A 15,542-nucleotide genomic window follows, 5' to 3' on the forward strand; every position below is an offset into this window, starting at 1 on the left:
ACATTCTTGCGCGACGGAAACCCTGACAGACTCGGGCCAAACGCGAAATTCTACTACACATCAGATCCGTCGAAACAATTCGAATCGTCCTCTCCTCGACTCCAACTGAAATTCTACTGGTCTTCTGTGCCCATTACCGCCCTAAAAGTCGCCTGCCTTCTTAACAAGCCCGAGATTCGCGAGAAGTGGGACGTCTATGCGCCGATCGTTTCCAGCATCGACGTGAGTCAACGTCAACTCGTCGTTCTCTGGAAACTCGTCGCGCCATGGCCGCTTCAAACGCGTCTCCTCGTCCACGACGTCGTTTACGTCACCTGCGACAACGCCTACGTTTCCTTCTACAAGGGTACGGACCGAAACGAGTTCGATCGTTCGTCGCCACGACTTCCGGTTGATTATACACGAGCTCGCGCCGGTCTTACGTTCACCATCACGCGACCGAATAAGGAGCGTCCCGAGACCCACTGCGACGTTTTCGCCGTCACGAACAATTCATACGGGGGCGTTATCGACTGGCTTCCCTACCGGGTCGCTGCTCAAGTTACCGCGAACGGTTACGAGCGAGTGTTCGGGGATCTATTTGCAAAGGGAGGATCGCTGGATTTGAAAGCCTTGGATTTTCGTTCGTTCACCGTTAGACTTTGATTTATTGTCACTTGCGGCCGGAGCGCTCCGAGCTCGACGTACGTGTCATTTTTTTCTGTCGTTATATTTCTCTCGTTTCGAGACTGTTTTTGTTCTTGGGGCTGCGTGGATTGAATGTGGTTTGGTGCCTTATCATCGAGTAGGCAGTAGTCAGTGAAATGGATTTATTACTATAGGGAACTACTCTAGTCAGTTCTGGCTGTCTACGAAGAAAATCCAGCGTTTTAGCTAGCTCAAAGTCACGCACGCAGCCGAAGCTCAGGCACTGAGGCGGGTAGCAAACTAACGCGCGCTAATAAACAGAAAGTGGTCTTTTTCGTCATTTTATTACGTACAAGACATTATTTGGGGTAAGTAAGACCTTATATGTAATAATAGATACGCATATTTTGTCTAATTATATTTCTTGGTGGCTTCGTTTCGCCGGTTCGACGCTCCTTGCGTCGAACGCTTCAAGCACCCCGCCCAGCTCGACGTTGAATATCGGCCGCTAAAGTAAGGTGAATTCTACGTGTTCAAACATAGTAGAAAAAGCCTACTTCGCATGTGGCGCGTCCCCGAGCGCCGGGATCTGCGCAATTTTGCACGTCTTCGGGGTAAAGACCCCGAAGGACGGCCTTCAAGGCGGCGGGCCAACAATAGTGTTGGTGTCGGAGCTCAGTACAGGTGAAAACGTTAGTCTATTAGACTATAGATATGTGCATGACATATAAGGGGTACACTTAGCGGTGTGTCTAAGGGTATGACATCAGTGAGCTCCTTAATATTAACTAAGATACACTACACTCCTCCGTCCTAATCCTTTAGTTCCGTGATTGAAAGATTCAATCGCTCTGGAGCTTTTCTGTTCCTTGGTGGATTTCTGCGTGGTTCTGGTGGTGGATCTTTAACTTTCTTTTGCGGACGAGAAGCGGTAGTGTTGGGCGGCTCAGGAGAAGCTGCAGCGGCTTCATTTGATTCCTGAGGAGCCTGAGAGGCAGTGGTAGTTGATGCCTCTGTAGTGCCTTCGGAGGAACGTGTTTCCGAAGCAGGAACATTGGTGGTAATTGGCAATGAAGACGTAGCATATTTGCTAGGTTGATCTTCTTCAGATTTGTCGCGTGCGGCCATAGACATTTCAGTGGCGGCCGTTGGACGTAGTTGATCAGCATGACGATGCCAAGTTTTGTTATTGACTGTAACGTCGTAATCAACTGGAATATGGTTCCTTCAACCCAACTATCACCTGAGGTGTAATCTTTAGCCCATACTTTATCTCCTATTTGGAAATTCCCTGTCACGTGTCCGTGATAAGCTTGCTGTTTGAGCTGCTTGTTCCGGATGAGAGCTGCTACATCAGGATGAAGCATGGTGAGCCTGGTGCGAACTTGTCTACCCAGGAATATATTATTCAGATGGCGTTAAGCCTGTTGTAGTATGTGGAGTATTTCGGTATTTGAATAGAAATGTAGCTAATTTGGCTTTCATGTCCGTTTCCCCCTTTATAGCTTTTAAGGCGTTTTTGAAGGTTTGGACGCAACGTTCCGCGGCTCCGTTGGATTGCGGATGATAAGGCGATGATCGAATGTGCTGGATACCTTGACGAGCCAGCCATTTTTGAAATTCTTTGGAGACGTCTAAATTGGGGACCGTTGTCGGAGACTAAGAGTTCCGGTAGTCCAAAACGTGCGAAGATATCGCTGAGTGCATCAATCGTTTTCTGAGATGTAGTTGTTTTCATAGCAATGACTTCTAGCCATTTTGAATAAGCATCGACGAGTAAGAGAAACATTGAATTGAGGAACGGTCCGGCGAAATCGATGTGGACTCACTGAAAAGGACGTTCCGGCCAAACCCAAGGATGGCGAATGACTTTCCCTGGCATTTTGGCGTTGGATTGACAAGTAGGGCAACTTCGTGCTAGGTGTTCAATACCTTTGTCGATTTGAGGCCTCCAGAAGTGACATCTGGCTATTGACTTCATTTTGACCAACTCCTTGGTGACTGCTGTGTAATTCTTCTAGCAACTTGGTGCGGAGTTTTGTTGGTATGACGACTCTAAGTCCTCGTACAATGGTGCACCTTCTATTGTTAGATCTCGTCGAGAAGAAAAATATTGTTTGACTTCTGGATCAGTTGGTTTGTAATCTCCACAAACGCGGATAGCATTGTCCGGTTTGGGAACAACAACAATGGGTGAGGACCACCTGCTGTGTTTGACTTTGTAGATGACGCCTCGTTTGACTAGGCGGTCCAAGTCGGCTTCCACTTTTTCTCTCATTGCGTATGGTATTTCTCGTGCTGGAATATAACTCGGTTGAGCACCTTCCTTTAATGCCAAGTGTGCAGTAAATCCTTTGAGTTCGCCTTGTTCTTCGCTGAAGAGACTTCCGTAGCGGTCTATCAACGTAGAGATCGGTGAACTAAGGTGATGAATTTTTAATTCATCCCAGTTCAGGCGAATTTTCCTTAGCCAATCTCGACCCATGAGCGTTGCTCCACCTTTTCGAGCGACGTGCAGCATTTTCTGTCCATTTAATCCTACATTGACTTCGCATTTTCCTCGTAGGTTCAGAGGGTTCTTGGTATAGCTGATTAGCTTCAAATCACTCGGCTGTAGCGGTAAATTCAGTGTTTTCGTCCAGATTTCTTCGGGTATCAGAGTGATCGGAGATCCGGTATCGACTTCCATGGGGATAACACATAAAAGAACTTTTGCCAGCTCAACCCTCAGAGCGCTCCACATAATTTCCGAGACACTTGAGGAAATGGCTAGCGTGTTTGCCCCAGCGCCCAAAGTGCTCCGCAACAACGGGAACAAAAGACGAGGATGACCCGGCGGCGCGAACGACATATTTCTCGATCTTTCTCTCTTCGCGAATTATCGCTGCAGCACTGTCTTCGACAGACGCACGACGGCACGCCTCGGAGCTCCAGGGATGCGCCAACGAGATATCCAGATCAAACGATTCCCCTGTGCCGGTGCCCAAGGCGACGATAATATCGGGGCGGTTATCGTTGTTGATGCACTCGTGATGAGGCTTGACCCGACAAGAGAGGCCGGCATCTCGAGCGCAATCTGCCCAGCCGGATACGACGCAGTTATGTGCCCAAGTGGGGCCGCCACCGTGTTTGCAGGTGACGAGGTGGTAACCGCTGCGATCAATCGGCTTGCCGCATTCGCACGTTGAGATGCAAGCCGGGAAGGATAGAGGCTGATCCAGCCTCAAGGATACCGCTAAGCAAAATTGCAAGGTTTCAGTGCGAGCATCCTTGAGGTGGGCGCAGCCTCCAGCCAACGGCCGGCATGCTTCCCTCGGCACGAGCACAGACGGCTCAATTCCCTGTTGTCGGCAGCTTCCGACATGAGATGATCCAGAATCGCGGCGTCAGATTCTGATTTTAATTTGCGCTGAAACTTGTCCTTTGAAGGAAACAGGTCGCCGAGGCTTTGGACTGTAGACTTTTCTGCCGAATTGCCCAGAGGGTGATGAAAACTCAAGACTGCCAGATGTAAGGCAGACTGGATCGAAGAGACGGCGAACGGAGACTGATCGGTAGACCACAGCGACGGAAAGCGGATCGGAAGCTCTTGGATTGAATGGCTCCAGGCGGCCATGAAGGCAGCATCAGCAACCGATGACAAGAAGTGCAAGCCGAAACTGCCCTAGTTGATGGGAAGAGCGACCTGACGCCACTGACTTTTCGAAAGATGGTTGATCAGGAGAAGAGATAAGAAAACTGCTTTAGATAAGGCGTCGTGATGATCAACAGCTTTCGCCAAGAGGGACGATGGGACACAGTCCTGCCGAGATGATTGAGGCATGTCGCGTGACAGTGGCGGAGTAGCAGCAGACCGCATTGAGGGTCATCGAGACGGCGGGTTTCGTCGCACAGGCCTGACCCTTCGTCGACGTCTGAAGGCAGAAGCTCTCAATAAAGGCATCCGAACCTACAGGTGAGCCGAGAACAACAGAACCATCAGAGCAACGAGGAAGAGAAGATGGCGTTACAGGACCCCAAGGCGAAAAGATTTCGCACTTCTTATCAGCGACAACGAGATAAATATCACTGAGCGACGATTTCACCGACTCGAAAAGGTTCAGCGCCGACGACTCCTCCCCAAGAATGAAAACATCATCCAGATATGCCAAAACCACCACTTCTGGATGATCGGCCTGGAGGCGGCAAATTGAATCGTGCATTCCGAGTGCGAAGAGCGCGGGGCCTAATGGATCCCCCAGGTTCACTCCTTCTTCGGAGGACAACAATTTGACGCCACTGTCCGACGCAAATACGAGCCCATACATTGATTGAAAATGATGCAGAAGAGAAGGAAAGTCCGCTGCTAAACGACTCGATATAGAGTTGAACGCATTTCGAACGTCGGTTTTCAGGACAGCCCATGAGGGTCTGTCTTTCACTTTGCGAACAGGCAAGGCACTTTAGAGAGGCATATCAAAGGTATTTGAGGGTGGTGACTACGGTAATTGAAGCCAGTCCATTCAACTAAACTACTTCTACCTTCAGAACATACCTACGAAGGAAGGAAAAACTGTCTCACAGCATTCTCACGGTCACCCGATCGAGGCGCACAGAATACAGCTGCACGAAATAAATAGAGAATCCTCAATGAGGCTATTAACTAATTGTTTTCTAACCTGCGAACCTATCCAAACGTCATGCGTCCACATGTAGATGAAAGAAAACGTGTTCTAGAAGAAACGTTCCTTGCCGACATTGCCGCAAAAATATCCTGTTTCATGCAAAACGTAAAGGATCGTCTATACACATTTGTCCGCTCCTCTGTCTCAGAGCTGCAACAACTTGGTTTACCGCCTGATACGCCAACATGTAGCAGAAAATGGAACGTGCCCCAACACATATCTTGAATGTCCCATTAGCGCCTTTGACTTCACAAAGGGAAAAGAAAAGACATGCCTCAGCATAAGAGCTAACGAATGGAATACCCCGTTGACCTTATCGCTTATAGAAGCTAGGATCCACGATAGAAGTGAAGAGAATGAAGGACGACATAATGACGCACATTAGGATTGAATAACAGTCTAAGAGTCGCTCGGTACTGAAGCCTAGTACTTCTGCATATAGAAAATAAAACATTTGAAAGAATCTATACCACTGCCAAATGAAAATTAGACTTATCTGAATAAAAAGCGGTTTACTGCGTTCAGGACGGATTCATCGGCACTATTTATCATTAGTGCCTACTAAAAGTGATTCTTCCAGAGAGGTAGCGACCTCAAAAGACACGATTAGATATTAGGGTTACGAGTACACAATAACCCTAGGCGAAACCTAGGGCAGCGAGTTCATACGATCTGGAGGAGCTATATAAGACGAGAAAGTAAAAAAGACAAACGATTTATTACTAAAGCATCGTCTACGTCGATGAGCAGAAAGCGACATGACATTCGCGAGTTCCTTTATGCTACTCGCCGCGATCGAGCTCTAACCTGGGCAAACGTCTTCGAAAAAGCTCCCAAAAGACGCTATACCGGTAGCGTCGTCTTCGAGAGCGTCCGTCCCGATGAAAAACGGTCGAGAATGTGTCTTTGTAGCGTGCGCTGCAGCTTTTTTTCTGCATTTGCACTATAATTGCAGCTTTTGTGGAAGCGCTTATTTTTTGGTCACACTCTTAAATCTGTTTGAAATTACTATGTCTGTAAATCTTGTGAAATGCAGAAGAATTTGTGAGGTTGTGTCGTAAAGAGGCGAAAAGTTTCGATACCTCGGCTGCGAAAGAATGAATTCAAGTGCAATTTAAAGGTTTCACTACCTGCCTACAATGGCATCGAACCATGATGGTTTGCAGTGACTGCGATACCGCTTTTGTTGCTCGAGTTGGGGCCGCCACATTTTCTTAGGGCTTTAGCTATCTCAACTAAACACTACGCGGCTTTCGCCGTTGTGCGCCGAGAATGCCAATAGCGATGAAATCTAGTCTTTTTAATACATTAAAAAGCTAATGCAGAATTTGTCGAGGAATCGATTTGTGCTAACAGTTTTAAATCGAACTAACCGTTCGCGAGTTAAAAAATCACAAGTCCCGGATGCAATTTTAAAAATCACTATTTTCTAATTTTCACTCTTTTAAACGATTAACTAGTTTTCAAAAGAATTCTTTTATAACCATATTTTTGTGTTTAAAATTTCAAATTTGTTCTAATTGCCCTTTTAGTCTTCAATACTCACAAAATGTAGTATACTACTCTTCGTCCACTTCCCCACCATATTCCTTCTCCTTTGCCAAACTTTTTCAATTTTTTAGTCTTATATCAACGTACAATGTCAGTTTATCACCATAGTTGGAATATTACTCTTTGCCATATCGTAATAGTGAACATTTTCTCTCGTAACTATTTTGCAATGGATCGATGTCTGTCCGTTATGATTGTACTAATTTTTACGTTCTGTTTTTCCAAGCAATTGACGGCACGTTCAATACCTTCCTTTTTCATATGATAGCTTCCTTTTACTTTGTTACTCTTTTGAATAAATGAATGAATGACATACATATATGTGTAAACACCGTGTCCTACCTGAACAAGCTCAGTATTGATAATCTTTTTTCAAGTTACATCTAGGAGCGAGTAAGTTCCAAATTTGGCCGAATGACCAGGGCCCTGCCGTCACCCGCCACGATGAGCATAGCATTCAATTCCCGTATCTCGTTCATCACTTTCGTCTGATGCTTATTCCACACCGTAGAGACAAATCTATGCAGAAAATGTCGTTAGTGAGAAATGCCGTTACTGCTGAACAGCGGAGAATTGCTAAACGTCTCAGCGACTTAGACGGTAGAGATCCTGAGATTACGATAGTAGCAAATTCCCCTCAGGAACATTTCCATTAAAAGGTTGGCTTGTCCACAGTCGACTCTTCTTTCATTGAGAACATTTTTTGCGGACTTCCAGATACCTTTTACAATCTTGACGACTTCCGTTGTTACGCTGCTGCAGTAAATATTTGCAGACGCGGAACAGAAGCATCAGGGCGCTCTCAAAGATCAAAAATTTTCTTTCCTCAATCGGATCATCACGTTCGCATTTGTTTTCATTGTCGGACTCTCTAATAAAACAGTTCCAACATTATTCTCTTTAGTTACTATAATAGAAATTTTCCTAATATGTCAATTTTATCTGCAAGATCGAATTCGTCATCACTATCATCTATGGAGCGACAAACCGGCAAATATTCAGTAAATTTTATATTTATTTTGTACAATTTATTTGCATTGTGTACAGTATTTATATTCATTCTGTACTTTATTGATAACCCGTATGTGCATTTTATAATCATTCTGTACTTTTTTGATAACCCGTATGTGCATTTTATATTTATTCTGTACTTTATTATCGATAACCCGTATGTGCATTTTATTTTTATTCTGTACATTATGATGACCCATATGTGCATTTTATTTTTATTCTGTACTTTATGATGACCCGTGCGTGCGTGCGTGCGTGTCTGCTTGAGAAGATATATTTATTGCTTATTACTTTATTTGTCCTTAGAGGTTTGAGCGCTCATAGTCAAAACAAGCCGTAAAAAGGTTGTCAAACTAGTACAGCCCGTATCCCATACCCTCTGAAATGCTTAGACGACCTGCTTTTTCAAACTCATCAAAAGACTTGTCTACCAGTGGCAGAAGAAGGCGCTTGAAACACGTTTGCGCAATGAACAATCCTCCGTGACCAGTTCCCTCGCTCAGTTGGTATCCGATCTCCAAGGACTTGTACAATAACTGTAGGCAAGTACGACATGCCCGTCCAGAACCTAATCAAGCGCCCTAAGTTAGCCTTATCGTCTGAAGAAAGGAAGTTGCGTGATTAGCAGTTTGGTATTTGTGTTTTTGTCTTACCGTAGTCCTTGCTCAAATTGCGAACGAATTGCAGAAAATACTCATAGGCTTTTATCTCTTGGGACGACTGCTCTTGAAGTGACGTATCAAACCGATAATGTTGTCTGGATTTATGGTCAGGTACAATCTTTTCAAAGTTGACATCATGTTACTCAGTAGCTTGTCTTGTTTAATAACGATAATTCTTAAATTGGAAACACTGACTTTTCGTCTTCGTTATAAGATGCCTAAAAGGAAATTAGGTGTCTTCCAAACGTGTCACGAATATCCATCATCCCCTCTCTGATATCGTCTAGTTCTCCCTTGAGCTTTAGAAGAGTGTCGTGCACAATTGCTATCTGTGCAGCTTGTCCGCGGTTCTCCTTCGTAAGCACAATGCCATTAAATCCGGATGCGTTTAAGAGTTGCCAGACTTCGTCGGAAAGAATTGTATCAATTTCAGAATTCGTGTCTGCTTGCATAATCTAGTGCAAAATAAGTTGCAGAAATTATGGCGGATTTTTCTCTGCCAGGCCAGCCTCGTTGGTACAGCCGTGGGCAATAGAGTGCCCCATTATTAGCCCAAGAATTTTATGCATTCCGCAAGACAAAGCAGCCGTGTCGTGTATGGGCGATTTGTGCTCCTCTTGACCTGAATATAACCGGCTACAACACCTTTATTACCACACATTAAAGACTTATACCTTCAAGAAGACGCACCCCGTCTTCGTTTGCCAGTAAGGCATCGTTAAAAAGGTTGAAAAATTCTTTGCAGGGCCCGCCTTAGTCGATACTTCTCTCTCTCGCAAAGGACAGTCACACGTTCAGCCTTCGCCTAAAATCAAAGTTCGGAAGCTTGTACAGAGTCATGGCCTGGGGGAATATGGGCTCGTGACGGTCGACAGTGAGAGGAACCCATGGCAAAGAGTCATCAAGGCAAGTATTGATGAACAGCTCAAGTCCGCTACCCTGCTCTTCTACCGTCGACTCCTCTTCGTCCGACGCGTGCGACTTTGCAGTACCAACAAAGTACACATTGGCTGCTTCGTTCATGTTCCACTGGCAGCTTCGTAACAGCTGTCGCACAGCACTAGCAGATGGTTGTGGTTCGCCAAAAATGGCAGCCAGCTCTTCAACAATCGCCTATTTAATTAAAAAGAGGACGTCTTAGCGGAAAATTGTAAAACTTCGCCAAATAAGTAGCTAACGTTGTGCTCATCCTCTAATAATTGCTGTCGAACGTCCGTTGTGGTGGGAACGGATGGTTAAGCGGACGTAAGCCCTCTCTGGTTTGCAAAAAAGAGGCGTTGTAGGCGTAGACAAGGGAAGCATGGCCGCAGCTGGCCGATATGACAGAGTACGCGTTCTAGAAGTCGCGTCACGTGGAATGTCAGATGATCGTGTAGCAGACTGATGTGTAGCTGTTGTACAATACACACTGGACTCTTCCTAAAAGCCGTTTGTGAGGAGGGTGTGTAAACGACAACTGTCTTACCCCTGGAGCAGGTACGTCGTCTTCAACCACTATAACAACTTCCTCTGGCGCATTTCCACCTTCATTATCCACAACTTGTAAAGGCTGTGGATTAGGGCGGTATCGTTCTCTTGCACAACTTGTAAAGGCTGTGGATTAGGGGCGGTATCGTTCTCTTGCTTTTGTGACTCTTCTGCACAGAAGTTCAAAATAAACAGTGTATTATTGGACAGAGTCAACCTGTAACTTGTGATTGCAGCTCGTGCAACGCGCGAACGTAAACCTGACGCTGGCCAACGATGTGCTTAAGGAACACCCCGTCCAAACAGTGTCTGCTGTAACCGGAGCAGGATGTATTTTGCTCCGAACCAACCGCACAAACTCAAACCTATAGCAGGAAAACACAATACATACTAATGTTGAATACCAAGGTTGGATTTAATTGAAACTTTATGTTTAGATTGGGGTGCCCTCCATCTCATTTTGAAAAGGTAATTAAGTGTGTTTCAATAACTCTCTAGGAGAAAGTCGGCGATTCATGGACCCATGTGATTTACAGGAGACCAAATTCCGGAAGAGTTTGGGTTGAGAATATCCCCGTCTACCTCCTAAACGACTCGTTGGATTTCATTGAAACTTTAGGCTAAGTTTGGGGTGCCTCTCTCCCTCACTTTGAAAATGTAATTAAGTTTGTATCAGTAACTGTCTAGGAGAAAATCGGCGCTTCATGGACCTATGTGATATCGAGTAGACCAAATTTCGACCAGTTCGAATTGAGAATAACCCTGTCTACCTCTTCAATGATTCGTTGATCAAAACTTTATGTTTAGATTGGGGCGCCCCTCCCCCTCATTTTGAAAACGTAATTATGTTTGTATCAGTCTAAGAGAAAATGGGCGCTTCATGGACCTTTGTGATGTCCAAATTTCGACAAGTTCGAGCGTAGTCTACTTTTTAATTAAACGACTCGTTGGATTTCATTTAAACTTTATGTTAAGTTTGGGGCCTCTCTTCCTCATTTTGAAAACGTAAATAAGTTTGTTTCAGTAACTGTCTAGGAGAAAGTCGGCGACTCATGGACCCATGCGATTTACAGGAGACCAAATTCGGACAAGTTCGAGTTGAGAATATCCCTGTCTATATCCTAAACTATTGGTTTGATTTAATAGAAACTTTATATTAAGTTTGGGGCTCCCCTCCCCCTCATTTTAGAAACGTAATTAAGTTTGTTTCAGTAACTGTCTAGGAGAACATCGTTGCTTCATGGACCTATGTAATGTCCAGTAGACCAATTTCCGACAAGTTCGAGTTGAAAATATCCCCGTCTACCTCCTAAACGACTCGTTAGTTTAATTGAAACTTTATTTAAGTTTTGAGCTCCCCTCTCCCTCATTTTGAAAAAGTAATTAAGTTTGTATCAGTAACTGTCTAGAAGAAAATTATGCCGGGTGAAGTCAGTCAAAAGTATATGTTCATGCTGTTTAGGTTATGAGACACTAGTTTAGGCTATGAGACGCAAGTTTATGGTCTTGTTTAGGTTATGAGACACTAGTTAAGTTATATGACACTAGTTTAGGTTAAGGAGCACTAGTTTAGGTTTGAGATATCAGTTTCTATATAGTGAGACACCAGTTTAAGTTATCGGACAGTAGTTTAGGTGTTCAATGAGTTATAATAGTATTTAGCGCATGCGTGAATGAGACAAATGGCCGACGCAGTTTCTTTTTGGCCGTTTATCTTACGGCCCCTTACCGTTGTAGCGAAGAAGAAGTAATGCGGATTGCATATTGCGATAACCGCAGAGCCGCTTGAGAAAAGAGTTTTCCTTCGCAACAATGCGTTCGAACTCCTCCACCACATAGGCATTGGAGCCGATCGGGCCACCCAGCACCGACATCCCCGACGTTGTGAAGGCAATGTCAGGAAGCGGCCATGACGCGTCAGCTTCCAGAGAAAGCGCCTCGCATTTATCTGGTCTGGCTTGCAAGGCTAGGCATTCAGATATAACATCTAACGTAGAGGTCCCGTATAGCATATCGCAACACCCTCCATTGTCTTTAGTTGCGACGAGTCTTGCAGTCGTTGAGCCACTTTGGCTGACGAAGAGGACGTACGTACAAACTGACTTTCACGGGAGTCGGAATGGGTGCCGGATGTGTGGACCCACGTGACGAGCGTTGAACAGAAACTGGCGACGACGGTTGAGTTGGCGTTGTCGGCGGGGATTCTGGTCGCTAAAGATCAGGTTGCTGAGATTCGAGGTTGGCTGCTGTGGCGTATTAGAATTCGCTTGAGCCTTTGACGTTGCCAGTGGCTGCACAGGTAGTGTTAACTAGTGTTGCTCCTCCACTTCGGATTCTTTTGACGTGAGACGCAACTGACGACGGTTTCGACGGTAGACGTAATCTCCTCATTTAACCGTGAAAAAACGATTGCTGAGCTTCTTGAGGCATCTAGCAGGTGACCATTCGTTTTCTCCTGGACGCTTTATTCGTAGCCAGTCACCAGGTTCGATCGAAGGCAATTCTTTTGCTTTCGTGTCAGAGGCTGCCTTTTGCTTCTCCTTTGTTTCTTCGATGCGACCTTGAATGAGAGTGAGAGAATTCGGATCCAACATCCAACATCGACGATTTCATAGGCAGCTGGGTGCGAATGTGGTGCCCAAACAACAACTTTGCCGGCGATGATTTGAGAGTTTCTGACGGCGTGGCTCAGTACGCCCATAGATACTGGAGAAGGAAGGATTGGAAACGAGCGTACGCTAGTATATAATAGGCTGGCACCATAGATAGAAGAAGAGAGGGATTGGAAACTCCCCCTTATCACGTGACTTTTCGTGGACCCAGGGTAGTTACGTTCGCGATGTCGATGCTTCTCAGTGTCCTAGAGGACGTAACAGCAGACACTCGAGTTTCTACACCTTCCGAAAGATACGCCCAACTGAAGGATGAAGCGACAACGCTGCTGAACGGCGAAAATCGCCCATTTATCGTTGAATTCGGCAAGAAAATGGAAGATATCGTTCGCAATTGCATCCCCGATCCAACAGGCTTTCGTTCCGTTGCGTCTTTGCACGAAAAATCGCTTCAGCGATTCATGTCTGTCAGAATCGACGCGCTACCTTCCATTTGGGATCAGCTGTTCGAAAAAGCGAAGATGACGCTCGATGGCCCTCTTTTATCGCAGTGTGTCAATCGGAGATTGTTCGAGAAGTGTCTAGCCGACGTCCTGAAGCAAAGTGAATTTGCAAGCGCTTCTGCGTTCTCAACTTCACAACGGGATATTTCGACTCTCACTTCAGATGAAGAAAATGCGCTCAGATATGCGTCAGTCTTTGTTCCATTTAAACTTCTTAAGAAGTATAGTCGTCAATCAACAGAAAGGGCCGTTTCTTTCACTCAAGTTTTGCGATCCATGTCAAATGATGAAGACGAGTTGACTGTTGACCACGACCACGACTACACATTCGTGAACTACACCTGCGCTTGGCTCTCTCTCATAGATCGTGGTGGACTGTTTAGAGTCAACGACGCATCGTACCAGTTCTTTTTAGCTATTGAAATGGTGGTACGATCGTTCTGCCACGGCAACTGGCAGTAAAACAAAAATCAGATGTCAGTGCACTGCAGTCAGTCTTACGTAGTGCAGATGTGCAGAAGTACTGGAGGGCAATATCTTCAGACCTGGATGACGAAAGTGATCGATCAATGCTTCTTGAAGAGATAGTTTCGCTTTGGATCACTATGAGAGGCTTCTCACTTACATCATCTTGGTTGGAGAAGTACAAGGAGGCAAAACAAGAAGCAACGAAGAAGAAAAAGAGCCAGAGAAAAACGTTGCTCAAGGCTCGTCAGCAGTGAATTGCGAAGTCAACGCGAGGGTACTTTTTCTGAACTTTATTACGTGGTCGTTTTGGTAGTGGAGAATTATCCACAGTTTAAACCACTAGGAAATAAAAGGCGCTTTCTGCTGCTGTTTTCTCTTACTGGTAACTGTGCCATTGATCCTTGGATTCGGATAGACGACGAATTTTGCATAAACTGCTGAACACTTGGGTTGTCGTTTCGTCCCCCCTTGCTCCGCTGCTGCCCAAAGTAGTTCTCTAGCGGGTCTTGACTCAAGTGCTCGCTCAAGACGTACATAACGTCGTTTCCAGGCAAATTTAGGAGATAGCGAGTCATTTCGACAAAGGACGTAACTAAAGTAAGCTTTGATGACTACCATTCCAGTGTAAAAGTTTTTTACTGCACCTGTCATTCGCCACCCGAGTATTGTTTCCTGGCTGAGTTTTAGCCTAGCTTTTTCACTCTTTGACAGACCAGTTTGGGATTCCACCCATCGGTCCCATTCTCGCAAATACTCCAAAAACACGTCCATCAGCCACTGTGAATTTTTTCTGTTACAGTGTAATGCTCATTTTTATGACCTACCTTCAGTCTGTCGTCTTCTGCTGTTTTGAAGCTTTGGCAATCTTTTTTAGAGCCGCAGTTATGCCGTACATTGAGGCAATCGAATGCTCGATCAAACATTTCACAAAATCTTGCTGTCTCTGAACTGCCCTCAATGCCATACATCCGCAAGCCCTTTGCCACTGACGTACTCAAAGTCTGCAAAATGGAATCATAGATATTATCCACAGAAACGGTTTGCCAATGACCCTTATTCGTACCTGAGCTGCTAAATCGACTCGCATGCGCGAGTAAGAATTAAGCTGTACATGTTCCAGCTTCAGCGTCTTCAGGAGGTACAGGCCTGCGGGTTCGCGTGTGGCTTGAGAACGTTTGTATAGCGTTACCAAATGATTCCAAGTTATTCGCTTATTGTTTATCTGAATAGAACACTTTAAATATTGCATGAAAGAATACAATGAGGGATGACTGCTCACTGCCATGGATCGAGTTTTTCCTTTCTCGTGCGAGTGGGACCAGCAATTACGCGTGGTCTTTATCAGATGAGGAACATCGGAACAGAAGTAGAGCCACCGCTTTTCTTTGCTATAAAAATTTGTTGTCTTGTACAACACGCCATCGCCACTAACTTCGCTGCCATGCATTCGAAAAAAATTTCGGTTTGATGCCGCTCCGTCGCATGATACGCCCATAACCTTGGAGCCACAGCACTCTAGATTTCCACCGCCTCCGCTCGGCGAACCGTTGAAACTGTAAGAGAAACAAGTGACAAAACGGAAACGCCGCGGCGCGATGAATTTATGCGCATTAGAGAACGGAGAGGAGCGAATTGGAAAACAAGGGGGCGCGACGCAAACACACAGGATGCTTCCCACGATCGGGTGCCCACAATAAGGAGATGAGGTCCGGGTTCTTTCCTCCTTTGTTCGACGATCGTTTTTTCTCTCTTATCCGACGACGACTAACTCGCCGTAGACGATTTGCGTTTGATGCGTTTTGGAACGTTTGCGACGACGTGGGACGCCACAGTCGCTCTCTTGACTCGATCCGTCTTTCGATAGGTAGGCGCTGTCGTCTGTCGTTGCCATTCTCCGGTAAACAAGGTAGTATTATCTCTGATGAGACGAGCTACAGTACACGCAAATAACTTTGCACGCCTCGAGTCGACGGGCAC

At 45.5% G+C, this 15,542-nt stretch overlaps 2 long non-coding RNA genes across 5 annotated transcripts; one reads left to right on the top strand and one right to left on the bottom strand.

The window, feature by feature from the left end:
* Positions 1-2,347: 2,347 nt before the first annotated feature.
* On the top strand, positions 2,348-3,142 carry LOC136197871 (uncharacterized). Of its 3 annotated transcripts, XR_010672609.1 has the most exons (6): positions 2,349-2,528; positions 2,583-2,671; positions 2,720-2,820; positions 2,873-2,908; positions 2,967-3,042; positions 3,098-3,142. It is a non-coding gene; the product is annotated as an uncharacterized lncRNA (long non-coding RNA). The 3 variants fall into 3 exon arrangements; XR_010672610.1 differs by having other exon boundaries at positions 2,348-2,528; positions 2,873-3,052; XR_010672608.1 differs by having other exon boundaries at positions 2,873-3,042.
* Positions 3,143-13,601: 10,459 nt separating this feature from the next.
* Positions 13,602-15,211, bottom strand: LOC136197675 (uncharacterized). Of its 2 annotated transcripts, XR_010672562.1 has the most exons (7): positions 14,998-15,211; positions 14,845-14,953; positions 14,629-14,787; positions 14,390-14,566; positions 14,210-14,318; positions 13,723-14,157; positions 13,602-13,672 (listed from the first exon to the last, which is right to left on the bottom strand). It is a non-coding gene; the product is annotated as an uncharacterized lncRNA (long non-coding RNA). The 2 variants fall into 2 exon arrangements; XR_010672561.1 differs by having other exon boundaries at positions 14,210-14,566.
* Positions 15,212-15,542: the final 331 nt, after the last annotated feature.

The sequence above is a fragment of the Oscarella lobularis genome, chromosome 18, assembly GCF_947507565.1.
Source record: "Oscarella lobularis chromosome 18, ooOscLobu1.1, whole genome shotgun sequence".
Classification (NCBI taxonomy): domain Eukaryota; kingdom Metazoa; phylum Porifera; class Homoscleromorpha; order Homosclerophorida; family Oscarellidae; genus Oscarella; species Oscarella lobularis.